Raw genomic sequence first — 21921 nt, 5'->3', positions numbered from 1 at the left:
TTACGTTTATTTGTAATACAAGTATTTATGCAAATTCTCTCCTGTGTAAGAGAAAAAGGAAAGCTTCTTCTAAGATGATGCCTGCTGCAATACATACATGTGTAATGTTAAAGCAAAATGTGCATTCTTTCCCTTAGAGACTCTTTTGTGTGTGTAAATTTATGCAGATTTAATCCATCAATGAAATTATTAATTGACTAAAACACATTATCAGTGTAAGATATATTGACTAAAACACATTATTATCAATGTAAGCTATATTTAATTAGGGAGTCTTCCTGTTTCAATCTTAACAATTCTGTAGAACTGGGCTGTAGTTCTAGAGTGATTGTGTGTGTGTGTGTGTGTGTGTGTGTGTGTGTGTGTGTGTGTTTGTTTGTGTGTCTTTCAGCATTTGAAGTAAAAGTCTTTCATTTGAAAGGCAACAATTTTATTGTGAATGTGAGGTGCTGTTATAATGTTATTTACATTGATGCACATTGTATATTTAATAGAAGTTTTATCCTTTCTGGCAGAAAAGAAATATTTCCAGTGTGCCTTGAAAATTAAAGATTTGAATAACTCGCCAATTACACTTCTGTAGACCAGTTGAAGTAGATATGGCTATGCAGCAAAATAAATAGGGAGTACATTATACCCAAAGGCTGAGAACATACATGGGAGGAGAGGTCCTATTTAAATCAATAGTGATTGCGCTTTGAATGAAGTTCTTAAACTGACCTTTTAGAAAACATTTTTATTCTTTTTACAATTGGTGGTTTTTGAAAACAGAAGGTTTTTGTTTCTATAGAAACGGGTGGGAATTGAAGTAGGAAGAATGTATAGAGAGGCATGCACCTGGATTCTTTAAACATGTACTGTGGCTGGGTGATTGTCTAAACAAACAGCTTATGCGGAAGGCTTTATCTCAGAACTGGCACATTATCCCACAGTTCTCTTTTCTCGCTGCTCCTCATTGCTAGTTGTATTAGAAGACTTGCAAGTGATAACTTCTGAAATGTTAGTTAAAGGCAGTAGTGCTATAGTAACAAAAATCACTGCATTCTGCAACCTCTGTGCATCAAAAACTGTTCTGACACTAGCTTGATTTGAGAAACTTAAAGCATGTGTTGCCAGGCCTTTTGATCTAGGAACTAAATTTGCATTTGGTGTGGAGTTACCAGAATCAATAATTTTAATATTTGAAGAGCAGTGAAAGATGTCAGGTGTAATGCACTCAGGTATGTTTCTCAAATTATTGCTCTGCTAAAAATCTTTCCACTACACACACACACACACACACACACACACACACTCTTTAGCAATGTAAGTGATAATGTTTCACATGGACATATTGCTTTAGGTTTACTGGGCGGAGTTGAATTGATCTTGATGCAACACTAGAAGAAAAGGGTGCGCTTGTCGTTTTTATTTGATGGTAAATGATACACACCTGAGCATAGAAAATAAAAAAACTTACTGCAAAATAATGGATGGTTTATAGCACTATAGGGTTGCATAATTGTGAGCCTGAACATAGTATTTTTGAAAATGCTTCATGAGCTTGTAAAAGCTACTGGCATGCCAGCATTGGGGTGGGTGGGGGGGGGGAGAAAAGTCTTTGAGGTTCTTCAAACATCGATTAAAAATGAAATTAAAAAATGCCCCATTCAGTACTGCAAGGCAGTGTCATCACAATGTTGGAAAGCCAACTCACAGCTACTGGGTTATTGCGGGCATTGCCGTCCTTGTCCCTTGGATTACCGCTGTGCCACGTGCCCAGTTACACAATGCATAAAGGCGAGGGTTATTTCTAGGACAGATAATTGAACATTAATACTCGTTGACATTGTCGTAGGAATGATATGTCAACCTGACAGGGCCTATGTGCTTACATCTTCTGATTGGCTGCAGACGAAGGGTATGTTTGTCACATCAGACCTGAGGCCTCACTGCAGTTGAGCCAAAAATGATACAGCCATTAATCATCAGCTGCCATCTTGGGCTAAGATACCTTCTATGAAGCATTTATCATGTGCTGGTTGTTTTTTTAATAAAAAGTATAAAGAACCAAAACCCTGGCTTGCAAAATATATATATCATTTCAATCATTTATAGCACCATGATATGAACAATGTATACTTTTTTTAAGGTACATGTTTTATACCATATTTTCTGAAGATGGATGTCCTCTCCTGGAATTCCAGTGCCTAGATAGAAGTTATGCATTCCAGTGATTATGTATCAAGAAGGCATTGCTGAGGACTGACATGCACAAAAAACCTAAAACAGAAGTTGCATTCTTGCAGTGAACTTTTTTTTTTAATCAATTACCCAAACTGCCAATCAGCTACTCCAGGGCAGGCCATTGTTTGCAAATGATAGTTATGTACTCTTCACTGTCTTTCCTCTCAAAATTACACCAGCAGTTATTTTTAGTATAATTTCTAAAACATCTTTAATTACTAAATCCAGTACCACCTTATCAGATTTCTGCTGTTGCTCTTGCTGAAGACGTACCCTTCAGAGAAATGAAGAACAGCCTGGGAACAATTACAAAAGCCTCTGGCAAGTCTCCATATTACATACTTTAAACAGGACATTGGTAATTACACAGGTATAGGTTTGCCACTTTGCCCTGTAAAAATTTTGCCCTATAAAATTGTTTATATATGGGGCCCCTGAGAACATCCATTATCACATTTTGGTTAACATCACAGATTTTTAAAAAACAATAAAACCCAGTAGCACTGCAGTCATATAGGCTTTCCTCTGCAATATTCTGGTTTGTTCTTTGTTATTCAAATAACTCATGAAGCAGTGTGTGTGTGAGAGAGTGATTTTTATAAAATGCATATACACTGTTCATCAGTTGGCATCATCAGAATGATATAAGTTTCCATTTTTGTTTAATTGGAGCTATGCAAGGAACAAGCCCAAAAGTTCCCGGTCCTTTTTATTTTGAGACTTGTTAGTACAGATACTTTAGTCTGTAAATACATTCATTTAGGTCTTTGTAAATGAAAAGTGAAGTGCTATCCGAAAGAAAAAGGCAGCACAGGCCCCTTTTCAGCCTAGTATTGACCAACTAAATTAATTGATTATGTGTTTTTATCTTCATGCATTTTTAATGGCCATCATATCATAAATGTGCTGAAAGCTACATTATGTCTAAATGCTTTCCCTTCAAAATCCATTGATTTGTCCCCTCTCTGTCTCTCTCTTTTAAATTGGAACTTGCCTGGCTTATATGCCTTTTCTCCCTTACTGCAAGCCATTTGGGATAGGGTATACTTTTTTTGCCTTTTGTTTGCAGATTCTCCAGTTACCTTCCCCAAACGGTTGAAAAGACTGCCTGTATGTGCATGAGGTATAGCTTCTTTTGTCTTGTAAGTGCAGTGAAACAGCTTCAAATGAGATGACTATCAATGCATTTACTCAGAAATGATTCCGTTTCACTTTAGGAATGTGCTTCACATACCTCAAGGTGTCCCACTGAATACCAATCTCTATGGGGAGCTCTGCTAAATATAAAGGGGTGTGTTTGTGGGCTTAAATTGAATTTGTCTAAGCCAAGTAGCAGAGAGCAGTGCACTGTGAAAAGTCCCAGTGAAGCATTCCAAGTAAATGAGGTGTTTGGGTCTATCCCTTAGAACTTCAGCAGCAAATTTTTTATTTCTGGTGCCTTCAGTACCAAAGAAGTCCCGTAACTCATCCTTATTTTAAACTTGCATTCAGATTCCAAACACAAATTCCACGGAAGTCAATAGCACTTGCTTCCACATGTCTTTATGAAAACAGTGTTGAGTTGTCTAACATCAACATAAATCCAGTGGGACTTAAATTTCTGCTTTAAGGGCACAACAGGGGTAGGGAATGTTTTCTAGCCCAAGGGCCACAGTCACATCTAGGCAACCTTCAGTGGGCCAGAGATGGGCATTGCCAGATGCAAAAGTGGGTGGAGCAACAAATGTAAATTTTAACCTTTGCATAATAGAGTAGTTTCCACACACACACACACACACACACCCCTACTTCTTTCTCCTCCATCCAGATAAGCAAAGAGACATCAGAGTTCAAGAACAAATTCCAGAGAGGCAAAACCACTCAAGGAGGGTGTAAGCAAGAGTGGCGAGGGGTGTGGCTTGGGAAAGAGGACGTGCCTTGGGCCAGATAGAAATGCTTGGAGGGCTGCATTTGGACCTTGAGGTTCCACTCTCCTGGAATATAGAATTGTAACCTCAGGGTTATATCTACAGAGCACTTTGAAAAATAATAATGCTAATGTATGTTTTAGCTATCTGGATGCAAGGCAACGCTTACCCTACAACCCATCTTTTCACATACCAATTTTGTTGATCAAAATGAGTCAGCACAAGTTTGAAATATATATATTTTAAGTGTTGATCAACTATTAGTTACATTAATTATTGGGCATTGTTCCACAGCAGTTAATATGAGGATTGGAAAACTGATGAAACTGCATGTGGATCTGGGAAAAGAATCCAGTTTCCCAGATGCTGGAGACCCTTGGACCAAAACTACACATGACTTTAAATGAGTTTTTAAAAATTCTTAAAGGTGGGAGGAGAAATCACTGCTGCAATGGGTGGGAGGGGGAGCTGAACTCTCCCCACTACTCCCTAATAATAATAGTAGCAGCTATTTCCCTCCATCCATGTACTAACCAAGCATGACCCTCCTTAGTTTCTGAGATCAGATGAGATCAGGTGTGTTCAGGGAAGTATGGCCATCGACAGCAGCAGCAATTTCTATTTTTAAAGTACATGTTAAAGGTAGTAACACATTTAACATTGTGTCTAGTTTGGCTCTCATCGGCAGTTCCTGCAAAAAGGCCTAAGGAGTGCTCTAGGCATGACCACATCATTTCCCTTTCCTGCTACTGCCAGAGTAGTCACTGAATAAAGAAGCTGGAAAGTAACTCAGAGATCATCTAGTTCAACCTCCTGCCAGTGTAGGAAGCACACTACTACAGAGTGCCTGATAAGTTGCCATCCAGCCTCTGATTAAAAACCTCTACTTGCCAACTTATGAGGCAGCCTGTTCCAGAGTCTGAACAGCATTTACTAAAATGAAATTCTAATTAAATTAGCCTAAATAATTTTTCTTCTGACCTACCAGGAGAATAATTCTGTCAAGAAAGAGGAATAAGTTTAGTCTGGTATGACTTCCTATTGAGAAACCAAGGTTGACTCTTCGCAATCACATCGTTTCCCCCCTCTATGCTCACAGAAGGGCTGTTTAATTATTTGTTCTAAATAATAGTAATAATAATAATATTTTTATTATTTATACCCCACCCATCTGACTGGGTTTCCCCAGCCACTCTGGAGAGGCTTACAGCACATAAGAGATTGTGAAACATTGACATTAAAAAATTCCCAATACAGGGTTGCTTTCAGATGTTCTAAATCTTTCCACAGAGGCAGACGTCCAGTGAGGGTCTCAAAAATCACCCCAGAAATCTGTCTGAAGTTATCTGTGTAAGGTTGTAAGTTTAGACAAGAGTTGGAATCTGAGCAGTAGGAGAAATGGCAAAGCGGCCAAAGACTATGGCCGAAGACTGTGGAGTGTGTGACGTACATGTGTGTGGCAACACACCATTGCTGTCATGGTGAGATCAAATGCGGGAGAAGCTTCCAGTCTTTCTTGCACTGCAGTACAAAGACACGCATTTCTCCCTGCCCTTCCTCCTTGCCTCACCCTTACTCTGGATGCTTCAAGTTCTTGGATTGCATAAAATGTACTAATTTCTAATGTGGATATTGCAGTAAAGTGATTTTTTCGAGAGGGCGCTGATACAACTCCTTGCCAAGGGCACAGGGACCCTAGGTTCGCCTTTCGGCATATTGGTGTTCAGCCGACTTGTCAATATTTGTCTAGAACCCCCTTTCTTTGAAGGTGGGAACATTTCTATGTCTTCAGCCTCATATCACCACCTGTTCTCCAAGAATCTTTGAAAAAAATCTAGACTGAAGCTCTGAGATTGCTTCTGTAAATTCATTTAGTGTCCTAGTATGCAATTTGTGAGACTCAGAAGACTTTTTAGAGTGTCTGGGTGCTCCCATACCATCTCTTTACCTAACGTGGCTTATAACTCCCTCCCTTCATCATTTGGTCTACTTTTTTGCCAGGTCAAACACAATTACCCTTGCAGGAAAAGGCTGAGCCATAGCAGGAGTCTAGCAGTTATGTCTTCTGTCATGCCTTAACATTTCTCTATCCTCTATGCAGCAAACTTACCACTCCTTGTTTTTCATCTTGCTCTTTAAGAAACCAAACCCTTTTCGTTTTTCACATCTTGTGGGAGCCCTTGGGTTTATTCTATGCTTTAGCCCTCCTGGCACTTTCCAAGCTCTGGCTGCTCTTCTGGCCTTGGTGGTTTATGCCTTCAACTTCGTATTTATGCTACTTTAAATCTGAGTTCGAGACCTGCTTGTTCCTCCACTCCAGCTTCTGTAAAGGTAAAGGGACCCCTGACCTTTAGGTCCAGTCGTGGCCGACTCTGGGGTTGCGGCGCTCATCTCGCTTTACTGGCCAAGGGAGCCGGCGTACAGCTTCCGGGTCATGTGGCCAGCATGACTAAGCCGCTTCTGGCGAAACAGAGCAGTGCACCGAAATGCCGTTTACCTTCCCACCGGAGCGGTACCTATTTATCTACTTGCACTTTGACGTGCTTTCGAACTGCTAGGTTGGCAGGAGCAGGGACCGAGCAACGGGAGCTCACCCCATCACGGGGATTCGAATCACTGACCTTCTGATCGGCAAGTCCTAGGCTCTGTGGTTTAACCCACAGCGCCACCCGCGTCCCTCCAGCTTCTTTAGGTGCCTCCAATTTTTTTTGCTCACTGGAATGGTTTGCAGTTGAACTCCTTCCTCAAGTATTTCTGCCCATTGCTTCCAATAGTTCTTTAAAACCTGTGGAAATCATCTTTACTAAAGACCAGAGTGCATATCTAACTTAACCCAGCTTTCCCTTTCCTGAGTATCATGACTCCCAGTTACAGCTCTTATTAAAAAGGCGGTCTCCACTAAGAAAGAGAGGCACTTTTATTGACCTCTTTCAAAGAATACCATTATCATTATTAAGAAATGTTTAAGACCGTGAGAACAGACTAGTACTTCCCCAATTCAACTAACAAAAAAATCCTTTGGTTTGACATGGAATGCTTTCCATGTTCACTGAAGCACCAACATGCTGGGAGATTGCAGCTCTTATTTAAGCAATATTGATATGGTATCCCATTCTGTGTTCCCACAGAATGGCTAGAGCTAGGTGGTAGAAATCACTTTGTACAAACTACCATTTTTTCCTTTTGCAGTTCCTTTGGCTTACATGCCTGTAAAGGGTACAGCAGCTCTTTGTGAAGCATCCTTCCCTGCTAGTATAATGTGGTCCTTGGAGCTACTTCACAGATTTTGCAACAATGATATGAAAGCTGTAGTAAATACATAAAGTATGAAGGATAAACTTGTGTCTTTGGACTGAGAGCTAGGGTCTGTGGCCAATCAGAAGTACCAAGTGTGTGACCTCAAGCATTTAGGAAGTTTGTTTTCCTTTTACATATTTCCTGTAAGAAACACCAGAGTAATACTGGCATAGCTCTGGCAAACACAATTGTCCTGGCTCAAGTGTGAAGCGGCCTTTGATGTGAGTCAGTGAATCTCTGAAAACAGTGTGAATAAACATCAGGGGCTTGGGTACTGCTGATGATATGAAAATGAATTCCACAAGCATAATGTCCATTTGGAAGTTATTTGTATAGATAAATTGTTGGGCAGGGCGAAGCAGGAGTTTATACTGCATTCACCTTGCAATGAAAACAAGGTCCACTCTTTGGGGAAGATGCATTTTAATACAAGGTGCTTCCAGTCCTTGAGCATATCCTTCCTTTTACCTATTTACCTTCCTTTTACCTTATTCCTCAAAAAAGGGTGTTTTAAAAAAGAACTTTGCCAGATAAGAATACGATAATATTCTCCTGTAGGCTGTTGTCAGGGGGAGGGGGATTCATTAAAAAGTAGTTATTTCCATTATGCACCATTATTTTTCATCTTTATTGCTTATCTATAGTTTTCATGGCACTTTTAATGACATGCTTGGTCAGAAAAGGTGAGGAAGAATGTGAGTACACTTGGCTCCTGTTAGTGCCTACTAGCTGTGCTTGAATCCTTGTCCCCATAGATTTTAATGTCCCTGCAGACTGCTGGCAGCCTGCTTCCAGCTGTGGCAGGCATGATGCAGTGAATTGCTTTTGAATGTTCTTTACTCAAATAGGCAGTAATTACAAGCTTAAAGAGGTTTAGTGGTCCAGTAAACTACATAATCACCCCTGAATTAGCCTGGGCTCATCAGTTGCAGTCCAGCAAGCTCAAGACTGCTGTTTGTATGCAGTCTTTATCACATAGCAACCTGAGCAGCAGGTGTGGAACAGCAAGAATCCCCCATAAACACAACTGTCTACTGGGGACAATGATCTCTAATGAGATGAGGCTACACCATCACTGTAATTTAAGTGGGAAAATAAACGCCAGAGAATGTGTTCCAGCTCCAAGCAAGATTCCTTGGGCACAGTGGGAACAGGATTGCTGCTTTCTCTGTGATGGAAGATTCCCCCCCCCCCCCAAGTTGCTAGATATTTAACTCTCTCTTTTTCTTTTTAAATGCTGTTTTATGTATGTTACCCTTCATCAAAAAAAGGTGGTGAATATTTAATTGTGGGCAGAGCAGTTGTACTGTTTGAGGGTTTGTAATGATGCCAGCAGACATAAGTTTCAAAATAGCTCCTGAAATTCTTTAACCTCTTCTGATTCTCCTAATATTTTTTTTGCCAGCTCCTTCCTTCCTTCCTTCCTTCCTTCCTTCCTTCCTTCCTTCCTTCCTTCCTTCCTTCCTTCCTTCTTAAACCCCTTTTATACTGTTACATAGCTAAACTTAGGAGCCCTTCATTGCTTTTTCCTAGAATACAAATATGTCAGAATCAGAAAAAGTGTTTATTTATTAACATTTCAAATGGTGCCAGAATGTTCCTCTGCCTGTGGCACGTGGACCAGGAAGTGGGTACATGGCAAAAATCAGCTACCCCAATTTGCATTAGCAGAAGCACTTTCCTCTAAGGCAAAGCTTCTACTGGATACAGACCAATGCCCCCCCCCATGTGTGTTTACTTTGGTTATTTAACATATTTATTAATCACCTTTCATCAAAAGATTCCAGAGCAGTGTGAAAAAGTTTGTGTACAAACTAAATATAATTTAAAGCAAACAACGAAACATAACAATATGCAATATGCAATAAGACGAAAACGAATTTAAACTGAAACAACTAAAGACCAAAGTAGAACAAGCAAACTCACCCCAAATGCCTGGTTAAACAGGAAAACCTTCACCTGGCACTGAAAAGTTGCCTTTTGAGGGAAGAAATTCCAGAATTCAGGGTGCTACTGCAGAAAATGCTGTTTCCATTGTAGCAGCATAATGTATCTCCAGTGGTGTCTGGTGCCCATTGGGACTAGTGGCTCAGAAGGCAGGAAGACCAACAGGAGCCAGAGCCAGTGCTAGGCAGAGCCAACTAGTTCTGGTTGGTTCCCATCCTCATCCCTGTTGAGTTCATAGAGTCACAAAATCTTAGAATTGTAGAGTTGGAAGGGACCATGAGGGCCATCTAGTTGAACCCCCTGCAATGCAGGAATCTTTTGCCCAATTTGGGGCTCGAACGCATGACCCTGAGATTAAGAGTCTCGTGCTCTACTGACTGAGCTATCCCAAGGAATACTTCTGAAATGAAGAAAGAAGCAAATGACATGCACTTCCATTCCTTGGACTCATAGGTGCCAACTCCCTGTGGCCCAGGGTGCCTGAGCACCCACAAAATTCCCCATGAATGGGCCAGGCACCCACAAATTTCGGTGCCAGGGCCATGCACATTGCATGGCACCCATGGCCCTGGGTACCCACCGTTGCGGGGCCAAGTTGGCATTCCTGCCTGGACTTGTTGTTAAGTAGAAGAGCAAGCAAGTGGTAGCACACTGAGGGCAGGCTAAGGTTGGAGGGGTCGTTTGCCCTGATGGACAATTCATTTATAAGTTGTTTTATTTATTATGTTTCTATCGCATCTTTTTCCCCAAGGAGCTCAAAGTGGTATCCAAGGTTCTCCCCCTCCTCAGCTAATCCCTACTACGACTCCGTGAGGTAGAGCAGGCTGAGAGGCAGTTTCATGGCCCGCCTTGCTGTAGCTCTTAAGATATGAACAGGATGATTTGGTAGAGAGGCGTTCTTTTAGATATTTAGATCCCAATCTGAATGGGCTTTGAAGATGAGAACGTAGCTTCTGCAGATCTTTCAAGAGAGGTGTAATATGAACAACTCTGTGTATGCAAGTCAAAACTCTAGCAACTGAGTTCTGCTGTAGCTGGGGCTTCCAGGTCATATTTAAGGGCAGTCCCACACATAATGCATTACATAATCCATCAATGTTGGAAGAAATGAAGCGGTTCTGAGTGTCACAAACTTGCATTTGTACGTCACAAGGAAGGGGGAAACTAATGAATTGGAGAATGTGTCCATATTGGATTTATGCCATCCATGTTTCCTTTTTAAGCCTGTGATTGTATTTGCTGCACATAAACCAGTTGAACTGAGTGCACACCCTTATCCTTAGGTTCCTGTAATCTTGTTGCCCAATGAGGCATGCCCAAGAGCTTGTTACCCAAGAAGGAAACTCAAAATACTCAGCAAAGAATAGAGTTGGACGGAAAGCAGAGAAAAATAAACAGAAGCTAGTGAAAGGGGAGGGCTGTGGCCCATGCTGCTATTATTTTACCAAAGATGGTGATGCATATCCAAGACTACCTGTTTTCTAAAAACTGTTTAAATGAGATAAAACATTGCAGTATTAGCAAAGAACTAGGCTTCAGTTATGAAATATTTGCCTCAACAAATCTGTCTCAGACTTTGACTAAAACCAGTACAGATGCTTTTATGGAATTAAGTTGCTCTGTGAATTTTTACTTTTATAGCAGTTAAGGGCCTCTTCAGTTTTAGTTTGGGGAAGGACAGTTTCCTTCTGTATATTTTTATTAATATCTTTCAAGGTCCCAAGGTAGCTTTCTTTTGAAAAAACTTGGTTTAATTAAACACTCAGTTTAAACTCATTTTAATAGGAGGTATAATTGGACGGGAAGATCAGGAACACGATTGCTAGTCTCTTGCATATAATCTCTATTTTTTTACTATGATACAAATATAATTTCTCATGTCCTTTAGGTGCACTTCTCCAATACACCAGACTAATATACTTTATGTACAGACTATTCCACTGGAAACCCTTGGATTCCTTGTTATTAGTAAAGCGTCATAAAACTTGAATCTCAGAAAGGGAAGGTTCATCACTGAGCTGTATTATATAATAAAATGTTAAATCGAATATGTAGTGCAATTACTGTGATACTGGATTAACAAAATATGGTATGTCACTTAATGCTTAGGTAGTTAAATGCTGTTCAAATACTTCACAAGTCACATAGCACAGCAAAATGCCAATCAGGTTTCAACACATGGGGCTTGATACAAATTCAATTGTAGTAACTGAAAAGGCTCCATCTTGATTTCAGATAATCTGAAACTGTTCAGATGATTAAAGAATCACATAATAAACCAATATGTAATGTGATACAGATTGCAATCTTAGGGCAAAAGCAGCCCTCTTTAAGCTTTTCTCATGAACTACATTTTACAGTCAGAGACAAAATGTTGGGTGCAGAGAAGAAGTTCTTCCTCTTTCATTCATCGTCCTTTGTCTTTCCCCCTCTATATACACAGCTAGCAAGCTAGTCTGTCAAATAATAACAATAATAATAATAGTTAGGGAGATTCAAGGCAGTATTTTCTAGCATCTTCATGAGATCAGCTGAGCTAATTTTCACAAATGATAGTATGTTTTTCAAGAATGATACCTGCTGCAATTCAGGGCTAGTCCAATACATTTGTTACCTGACTACCCACAATGGCCATGTTCTGCCTCCACTGTTGGAGGGGGCGCCTCTGAATAAATGCCACTTGCAGGGAATCACAAGTGGGGAGAGTGCTGTTGCACTCAGGTTCTGTTTGCAGGCTTCCAATGGGCATCTGGTTGGGTAAAGGTAAAGGTAAAGGGACCCCTGACCATTAGGTCCAGTCGTGGCCGACTCTGGGGTTGCAGCACTCATCTCGCTTTTCTGGCTGAGGGAGCCGGTGTACAGCTTGCAGGTCATGTGGCCAGCATGACTAAGCCGCTTCTGGCAAACCAGAGCAGCGCACAGAAACACTATTTACCTTCCCGCCGGAGCGGTACCTATTTATCTACTTGCACTTTGACGTGCTTTCGAACTGGTAGGTTGGCAGGAGCAGGGACCGAGCAACGGGAGCTCACCCCGTCGCGGGGATTCGAACCGCCAACCTTCTGATCGGCAAGTCCTAGGCTCTGGTTTAACCCACAGCGCCACCCATGACTCCCATCTGGTTGGGTACTGAGAGTCTAACAGGATGCTGGACTACATGGGTCTTTGGCTGGATCCAGCAGGGCTCTTCTTGTATTCTTATGAAGGGACTTGAATGAAAATGGTTGTAGAAATGTCTTTGACTCACTGGACGTGTTTATGTGTTTTATAATAGAAGTAGGTTTCTGCAAGACTATGGGAGCTCAACTTTTGAGTTTACAGGCTCTACTCTGCCCCACTCGGTGCATCCTCTTGCTGGAGGCATCGCATGAGAGATTCTGTTGTTCTGATTAGCAAGCTGAAAGGAAGATGTCAATTCATTGCTGCATTCCTTTGTCTCTTGAAAGCAACAATATTCCATCAGGGATCACTCCCTGCTATGGGTATGGTACTGGAGTCTGGCATGTGTGTGCACACTGGCCATGGAGCAGCGTCTTTTTGGTATGCTGCTAGTGCCTACTTCATGGAATGCACTCACTTAAGGAGGGCTGCTTGCCCTCAACACAGAGTGTTTTTAGATGCTTGTCTAAAGCCTGACAACTGACCATTTGTTGGGCTTCACCCTCTTGCTGCTGCAGTGGGGCTGTGCCTACTGATCTGCCTGCTGAGTGGATTGCCTCGTTGGGGCTGCAATGGTTGCATATGTCACCCCAGCTTCTATTTCTGTTGTTGTCCATTTGTCTGTCTGTTTATTGCTTTGAAATTTCACAGTTATTCACTGGTTTTGAATTGTTAGACACTTTGGTTTCTTTGCCAGGAGACAGCAAGGATATAAATAAAATAAATAAACAACTTTCTCCTGGATGGACAGTTTATTGTCTTCTAAGAACAGAATTAATTACACATCTTCTTAATGGATCGTCTTTGATCTACAGGGCCAGGATCACAGCATAATATAAAGTGCATCTTGCAGGCCACACTGGCTTGTGTGGGTGGGGGTCAGGGTCAGGGGGGGAGAACAGCAAGCTGTGGTTTCAACTGCCTTTTTCTTTATAGGTTTTTTCTCATCAAATGATGCTAATTGAAAATTAAGAAATCAGGCTGAAATCTTGTGACTTCACTTATAGGGTTCCAAACATTTTTGGCTACTTTGCCACTGCAGTTGCTCTAGTTGTTCTTTTTGATTCCAGCATGTGTGGGGATGCAAGGACTCGACTACTATAAATTCAAGCTATGTTCTTAGACTACACCATGCCCTGCTTTTGTAATGCAAATGAGAGGCACAAAGTGTCTCTTTGATAATATGCAGTCAGGAGACAGAAAAGGTTTCACTCAAACAGTAAAAGTAATTCATAAAGCTGAAAAGAGGAGTAAGAAAGCATTGTGATGTTTCTAAAAACGCCATAAATGTATTTTGTATCAACATAATTTTGACTATTTACACACTCCAAATGCAAAGCCCATGAAGAAAATTGTTGCCTTATTTTTGCTTTGTAGAGCAAAAGGAAGTTTTGATTAAGCAGGATGAAAATTTACATTGATTTCCAAAATAGCATGCTTCAAATTTGTGAATGTTTTAATTGAACACCTAGTTTTAATTGAACACAGAACACTACTCAGTTAAGGTTAATATTTGCAATGTTGCTGAAACAGCAGCATTCAAACAAGAGAATTAGGGAGGAAGGAGAACCATTTTAACTTTTTATAATTATGTATACTTCAAAATCCTAATTGGGGATGCAGGCTGTGACAGGAGGTAACAAGACATGTAACAAAAATCTCCAAACCATATTCTAGGAATGTGTTAAGTTTATTGTGGGCAAGGCAGAACTCTTAGAAAAAATGCTACTACTAATCGCTCCTCCCCACCATATCCAGTACACTGCTTCGATGAAGGGCTTTCCTTTTTTTTTACATTTTCCAGTCCTGCTCATGTTAGGTCGCTTGTTCCAATGCTTGCTTTCATTCTTTTAAACTACAACTTGCAGCTCCTTCTTGTTTTTTCAGCTTGGGCAAAGAAGCCGCTCTGTGCCAAAAAGGAATTATTAACCTAGAGTCTGAAAGGAGATAACTTAGTCTGATTTTATCATAGCAACAGTTTTCCCATGGACTGGCTTGCAAATATTCTATAGCCATAACGATGAGGCATTGCGCTGGGCAAGGTACTAGGTCTGGGAATGTTATTGCCACTTGGTTATCAAGATGGAAAAGATAATATATCACTATCCTAAAATGCACATTTGCTGGAAAATTTTGTGAAAAGAGTGCGTTTGGAGAAACAGTGGGATAAAGATATAAGTCTGAATATAGCCCTGCTGCATTTTTACTTTTTGCTGCTTTGCTTACTGATTATAGTAAAGTGTTGGGGCGGGAGGCGGATTAGACCAAATAACCACACTGTTTAAAAATGCCTGCATGTCAAGATAGCAATTCCTTAAGTAATAGTATTAAACTGCAAAAATAATGCATAGTAGAAAATTACACTCTTCTGTCACTTTGATTTCTTTATTAGTGTTAAAATTACTGCTGTAATTCAGAATGCTGTGGCGGATGGCATAGGGACTTTATGTTGCAGAACAGAAATGGAAGCAGTGAGCGCAAATAGTAGTTGCCCCCTACTACTTCAGTGGCACTGAGCAGGAAGGGAGAGAAGGTTTTGCTATCCCTGTTCCTTAAGTCTTTCGTAGGCTACCTTGGAGAACTGGAACATCCGCCTTATTTGCATATTGTTGGGAAATTACGTTAATGTAGTTTTTATTTGGGCAATCACTGAGTGGCTTGAAATATAGTCATACAGCTGCAACTGAGGCCAAATGCAAAATATATATTTTTTCTTATTCATAATTAAAAGATCAGGAACATTCAGAGGGCTAATGCTTCGCTCTCTTATTCCCCCCTCCCCCATGCAAATTTTCCATCCCCTTTTCCATAGTACAGCATAGTACAGACAACTCCCCATTTACACAGGGGTTACATTCAGAAGCACCTCACATTTAAATGAAATGGTGTATGTTTCAAACACCATTGGAAAAGCTTGCAAACACCCTCTACACCTCAGGAAGCCCTTGGAAACCCCTTAAAAAACCCCAGCAGTATTACCAGACACCAAACTCCACTGAACTTCACAACAATCGCTTGCTCCCTCCAAACCCCCTGCTCAAACTCCAACTCTCCATAGGCCTCAATGGTCAGTTTAAGGCTTGTGGGATTGCCAGGTGCTGCTTTTGGACCTTTTTTTGTCCTTTCTGGGCTCTTTTAGGACTGTTTTTGCCATGTGTAAATTGGTTGCTGCCTGTATAGCTAACATGGAAAAGGGAAGGGATGGAGAAATTTGCTTGGGAGGAGGGAGGGATTACTTTAGTTTTTCAAATTCTGGTTAAATGTTGACCATTGTTATGTTGTTATGTGTTGTGTTGTGTTTTATGTTTTGTTATGTTATGTTGTTATGTTATGTTTGTTTAAAGGCTGAATGAATATTTATGTACAGTATTTATAGGACACTATATAACAGAGATATTGGGATGGCTTACAACTATAATGAAAACTCTGGGGTGCCACCACTAAAAAGGCTTTCTCTTCCATAGCCATCTATTGCGCCTCACTTGTTGGGGGCACTTGGGAAAAGAGTATCTGAATTTGTCCCTAAGATTCAAATTGCAGTTGGTATCTTTAATATTGCTTTCCAACATACATTAATATAATCAGGCTGTAATTATCTCAATTCTCCCTGGATCCCTTTTCTTAAAAAATGTGTTAAATTAACCATTTTGCAAGCCTCAGGTATGGAGGGTGACCTTAGGGACAAGTGACATATTTTTGTTAAAATTTCAGCAATTTTACATTTCAGTTATTTAAGAACTCTTTGAGGGATCCAGTAATTTTTTCCAGTTTTAAATTTGTCAGTAATGCCTTGAACCTCATCTTCTGTCATCACTATTTGCTTCAGTTCCTCATACTTCCTTCCTAAGAAAATTAGCTCAGGCAGAGGGATCTTTCCTACATCCTTCACTGTGAAGACAGATGTGAAGAATTCATTTAGCTTCTTTCTGTAGTCCTGTAGCCTTTGACTCCCTTGTCACCCAAAGATTTGATATCAGTTGTGGGGCAAGTAAATACATGGCTGCAAAGCAACAATTGGGAGTATTATAGTGTGCTCCTGCTAGTTCCTTGGCAGGTGGCAATTTGTATTAAACTCCTTTTAAAAATTTCACAAAATGGCAGACCCACTAGGATTGGTTCCACTCAAGAGCCCCCCCCCCAGTCTTTCCTTTGAAGTTTGGTCACCTGACATCATGGTGACATCAGTGGGACAATCTCCCAAGAATCCCTCGAATCCCATTAGTCTCTGAAGGCAGATCAGCATAGTACAGACACAACACTGCACCATGATTAATGTTGAACAGGAAAGGGACACCAGGAATCTGACATCAGGAATCACAAGACAGAGAAACCAGTAGGAGAACACTTCAATCTCCCAGGACATTCTATACAAGATCTCAAAGTATCTGTCGTATTACAAAAGAATTTCAGTAATAGACTGGAAAGAGAAGTTGCTGAATTGCAACTTATTACCAAATTTAAAACCATGGAGAGACCTGGTCTGAATAGAGACATTGGATTCTTATCTCATTATACAGGATAAAGCTATTTTTAGCCATCTCACCCCTTGCTTTTTCCTGTAAGACCAGTTGCAGCCGTTAACAGTCGTCAACACCTATCAGCCAATCACCCATTCCCACCACCCTTCTGAGTAATACCCCTCCCCACCCTCTCACTATATATAAGGGTCTGGTGACTTCTGTTTCAATGTATCTGAAGAAGTGTGCATGAAAGCTCATACCAATAACAAACTTAGTTGGTCTCTAAGGTGCTACTGGAAGGATTTTTTTTATTTTGTTGTGACTACGGCAGACCAACACGGCTACCTACCTGTAAAGGGAAGGGACAGTGAATTCATCCAGGAAAGAGATGATGCTCTCAATATGTTAGCCATGGTTAAGATAATTGGAAAACTTAATAGCAGTCAGTAGAATATTCAAGTAGAATATTGAGGTGAGCTGTGATGGCTTTCTTTTCTGGAAAATCCTCTTTTTGAATCTTGCCTCTGCCATGACCTCACTAAGTGTATTGGAGGCTAGTAGTTATCAGTTTTATTTCCCCTTCTGCAATAAAGGGGATAATAATGCCTACAATCAGCAAAATCAGCTTTTACTCTTTAAAAAGGGCCATTTGAATACAGTTAACAGTTGTTTGTACATTATGTGTAGTGCGACCCTGAGAACATCTTTAGTATTCTTTTAGTCTTCTTGAATGTAGCAATTGAATATGATGCATTCTAAAACTCGTTAATGGTATCAAGCAATCCACACATTGGATTCATCTGTATAAGGTTGAAGAATATGTTTGTTGAATTTATTGTTTGGTATAGTAGCAGCAGCATATTGCTGCTAACTACAGCCCTTATAAACATGCAAGAGCTTTGTAAAACAATAGATCTTGTGTCAAAATCCTATCGCAAGGCTGGTTGGTCTGAATTTGCTCATATGCCTACCTGCAATCTGAGCCTCTTCCCTTCCCCCTTTGACCCTAGCTATGAAAGGTAAGCTGCATTCCTCCAATATAAATGTGTGCTGGATTGATTCTAGGAAGGGAGCATAAGCCCCACCATACATAATCACTGTTTTATGGCTTTCACTCATTTGGAGGTGTTAATGCAGATCAAATGGAAAACACTCCAGAAAGAATAGCTCAGGCTACTGCTCTGCCCTATATGTGGTCCTAATCGTTAATTCTTATTGTAAGATCTAAAGGTAATTTTGTTTGCTCTCCTAATGTGTTACAGCTTTCCCAGAGGCTTGAACATATCCTTTCTCAAATTCCCATCTTGATCAATTGTGTGCAAATAATTAAGCTTTTAAGAGATAATGGTATGAGGCTAATGTACACAACAAAAGTAAAGATCTCAAGTCACTGTTTATCGAGCAGTGGCCCAATCTCTTTTCATATCCCCAAGTGATCTTGGTGATAAGTATACTTCTTAGCCGAAATCAGTGCTTATGTAAATTATTGACTGGTTTTCAAGGGTTTTTGTTTTTTTTTGTTCTTTAAAAAAATGTATGAGATGCTGCTGTGGAAAGATAGTGGTTATTGCTAAAAAGATTAAAAGAGAATTGTCAGCAATTGTGGAAAATGAATTTCCTATTTTATAATTTTATTAAAATGACAGTTATCAGGTTCTTACTCTTTCCTCTGTTGCAATGCTCTGTCTGCTATTGCCTGTAGCATGTGCCTTACTAGCCTCATGGGTGGATATATAAGAAGGTTTTGAATGTTTTTACAGCAGCCTAGCCTGTGGCAAGTTGATTCTTTGCCATGGTGCTTGTTGTTTGTTTGTTTGTTTCTTTCTTATTCTTAGTTTATAAGGAATCATTCATGCTATCTGCAAAAAGCTTATAATGGAGATTCATAATTTTTCAGGTATTTGAAACATACTGTAATTCTTTTCAACTCAACCTCATAGTGAACTTTTTCTGGGAGAGATTATCTACATGAAGTCATGGCTTTCATGTGATTATAGCAATTATAGGTTTTTCATGAAACTGAACATTTTTTTGCTACACTAAGCCAATAACCAGAGGGGGTGGGGGGGTGAAGAATCAGATGACCATAAATATACCATAGTTTAACATATTTTTTTCAGATGCTTCTGGTAATTGGTGTTTTTTATTTTGATTTTTACAGTAGCTGTATTATTCTAATGGCTAATTTTATCTGTTCTTGTCTATTTGTTAAAAGTCCAGAACAATTGAAAATTGCTTATTGGCGACAGACTTCTCAATCCCCATAGCTCGAGGCTGTGCTAAAAATTCTTGCTCCTGCATAGAATTAGGCACAGCTTGCTTGGTTACGTAAAGTCAGATCACATGCAAGGTATAAAGCAAAATAAGAAAGAGAAATAGTGTTCGTTGTTACATCGAGGAAATAAAGAGTTAAACCTAAGTAAACAAAATGGTAAACAAACTGAACAGCAAGCATTTGAAAACAACATTAGAGGTTACTTAGGGTAATTTGTTATGAAAAACAATTCTGAGAGCTACTGTATCCCTACATAAATTATCAGAAAAGGCACAATGTCTAGGAACACAGGAACCCGCAATATACCCAGACAGCTCAGTACTGCCTACACTGGCTGGCAGTGGGTTTCTAGGGTTTAGGCAGGAATCCCTCCCAGTCTTAGCTAGGGAATACTGATTATTGAATATGGGACCTTTTGCATGCACGGCAAATGTTCTGCAACTGACCTATGGCCCTTCCCTGACTAGAATGATAGTACAGTGTGTAACATCACAATCTGGCAAGGCTACAACCTAGCAACTCATATCGAAGCATTACATTGATGTAGCTGGAGGGATTATTCCTGCTGTGCTAGAAGCAGAGTCCATTACCTGCCATATTATGCTAAGTGTTTTACAGAACAGAAGTGGGTAGAGACAACGGATCCTGATAGAATAGAGTCCGCGAACCAACTCACAAGAATACAGTCTTAGGCATTTCTCAGTCAACTATGTTGGCACTCCCCAGATAAGTTGTTAGAAAGCCATTGTAACTGACAGACAGGGTAGATTGAGGATCTCAACCCTCATAGTGCATAGTAAATACCACCAGATCTACCTTGTTGTGCACCTAATATGTAGGTCTTTGCAGGTACAATTAGGACAAAGGCCCCTCACTATTTGGATGGCCAGAATTAAAATGTTGCATAGGTTCATTTTATAAATTGATCTGCCAAAAAGTAAGGTGGATATAGCACAAGACCACTTGTTTGTAACTAACCACTTGTTTGTAATTGTAGAGTCAGAACAGGCACAAACACAGTGAAAAGTGCCAAAATGTCCACATTCTTTCATTCTTTCTGTAAAATATAAAAGCAAACATTTCTCAGCATGTTTACTTGATGTTGAAAGTGTTAGTTAAGTTACAATGGTACTTGAAATTGAGGGTTTTATAAAAAATCACTTGCGAATAACTTTCTAATTTTGTCAAACGCTAAAGTCTAGTTTAAGAGCACCTCCACAGTCTGGTTTATTCTTATTAGTTGACTCCACATCGATTCTCTCACATTGCAACATTATCTTTACTAGGCTTTGGATTTGTCTTGGAAGTAAATTCCAAAGCAGAAGTTGTTCAGGATTTTGTGGGCCCTTGGACAAGAGGCTATCTGTGGGCTCTCCTAGCTTCATTTTGTTCATGGATGCGTGGAAAAGAAGAAGCCCTTGAGAAAGTATAATACGCTTTCTCTTCCCAGTGTGTAACCAATGCAGGTTAGGGAAAGGGGCTTCCAGGGCAATGAATCTGATTTAATATATATTTATGGAAACTATACCTGCATGTGTTGAACCAAAGGCTGGCTAATGGGTATCACTTCATATGTGTGCAATAACATGTGATCACTTCACATGTGTGCAATAACAGGGAAGATGTTAGTGGGGCTCTATAGTGGCTCATACAGCAGTCCTTAGGCCCCAGCAAATGCTTTTTTACTCAGTTCACTGCTGATGCCTGCCATGTGGCTGCACAGGGGTATCGTTGCCACTTGCTTCACATTGTCATTTTCACTTTCCCAACCTCACTTCATGCAAACTGTTCCCAGGTATGTGACCCCAGGATGATGTGGAGAAATGTATTATGTGTGATACGAAGCAGAAGTACATGGACACACACCGCACTGATTATCACAGCCATGGCAACACCAAAAAATTACTTGGGATAGTAATATGAAACAAATAATATGGAGCAGTAATGGAACAAATAATATTTGAAATGTTTATGGGACCCACAATATTGGTTTATTTTGGGGAAAATACATGAAGAAAGCTCCCCATCATTATCTAATTTTATTTTGAAAGTCTTGCGAATTATGTGAATTAAGATTACAGCGAATAGCATTCTAAATTACAGTGAGCTGAATTCCTGTTTTTAATGAAGTGGGCCAGAATAGATTAGTCAGTATTGATTCTGAGAGCCTCCTGGTGTGGTGGTGTTTATACTGAAAGTCCAGAAATATTTTAATACAGTGGATCCCAACTCAATGCATCACTTCAAAATTGATAAGGGTCTTGCTAGACCATTTAAAGAATTTTCTGCCTGTTGTTGTAATGCACTGTGCTAGATGCTGTATAGTTTTAATTGCATTTCTATGTATGTATGTGTGTGTATGTATCATTTTATGCATTGCTATTTCAGTTACATATAAGAAATGAAAGCAGCAATAAAATATATAAAATAAATATGTATACTTATTGTGAAGGATATGCCATCCCCCATTGTCAACTACAAACCCACAGACACAATGCGGAACCACTGGTGATCCATGAACCCCTGTTTAGGAGTCCCAGTTTGATGAAAGGATTAAAAGCCCCATGCATAAATATGGCATAAAGCTATGCAGAAGTAAAATGTGATGAGAGGGCATTTTCTAAACTGAAAGCTGAAATCCTCACAGCAG

General features: G+C 40.0%; 1 protein-coding gene across 5 annotated transcripts in view; it reads left to right on the top strand.

Moving 5' to 3' along the window:
- MEIS1 (Meis homeobox 1) overlaps positions 1–21921 on the top strand; it is a 154390-nt gene that overhangs the window by 97216 nt on the left and 35253 nt on the right. The window lies entirely within an intron of this gene.

This window comes from Podarcis muralis, chromosome 3 (assembly GCF_964188315.1).
Source record: "Podarcis muralis chromosome 3, rPodMur119.hap1.1, whole genome shotgun sequence".
NCBI classification, from domain to species: domain Eukaryota; kingdom Metazoa; phylum Chordata; class Lepidosauria; order Squamata; family Lacertidae; genus Podarcis; species Podarcis muralis.
The sequence above is the reverse complement of the archived record's forward strand: the minus strand, read 5'-3'. Positions and strand labels throughout refer to the sequence as shown.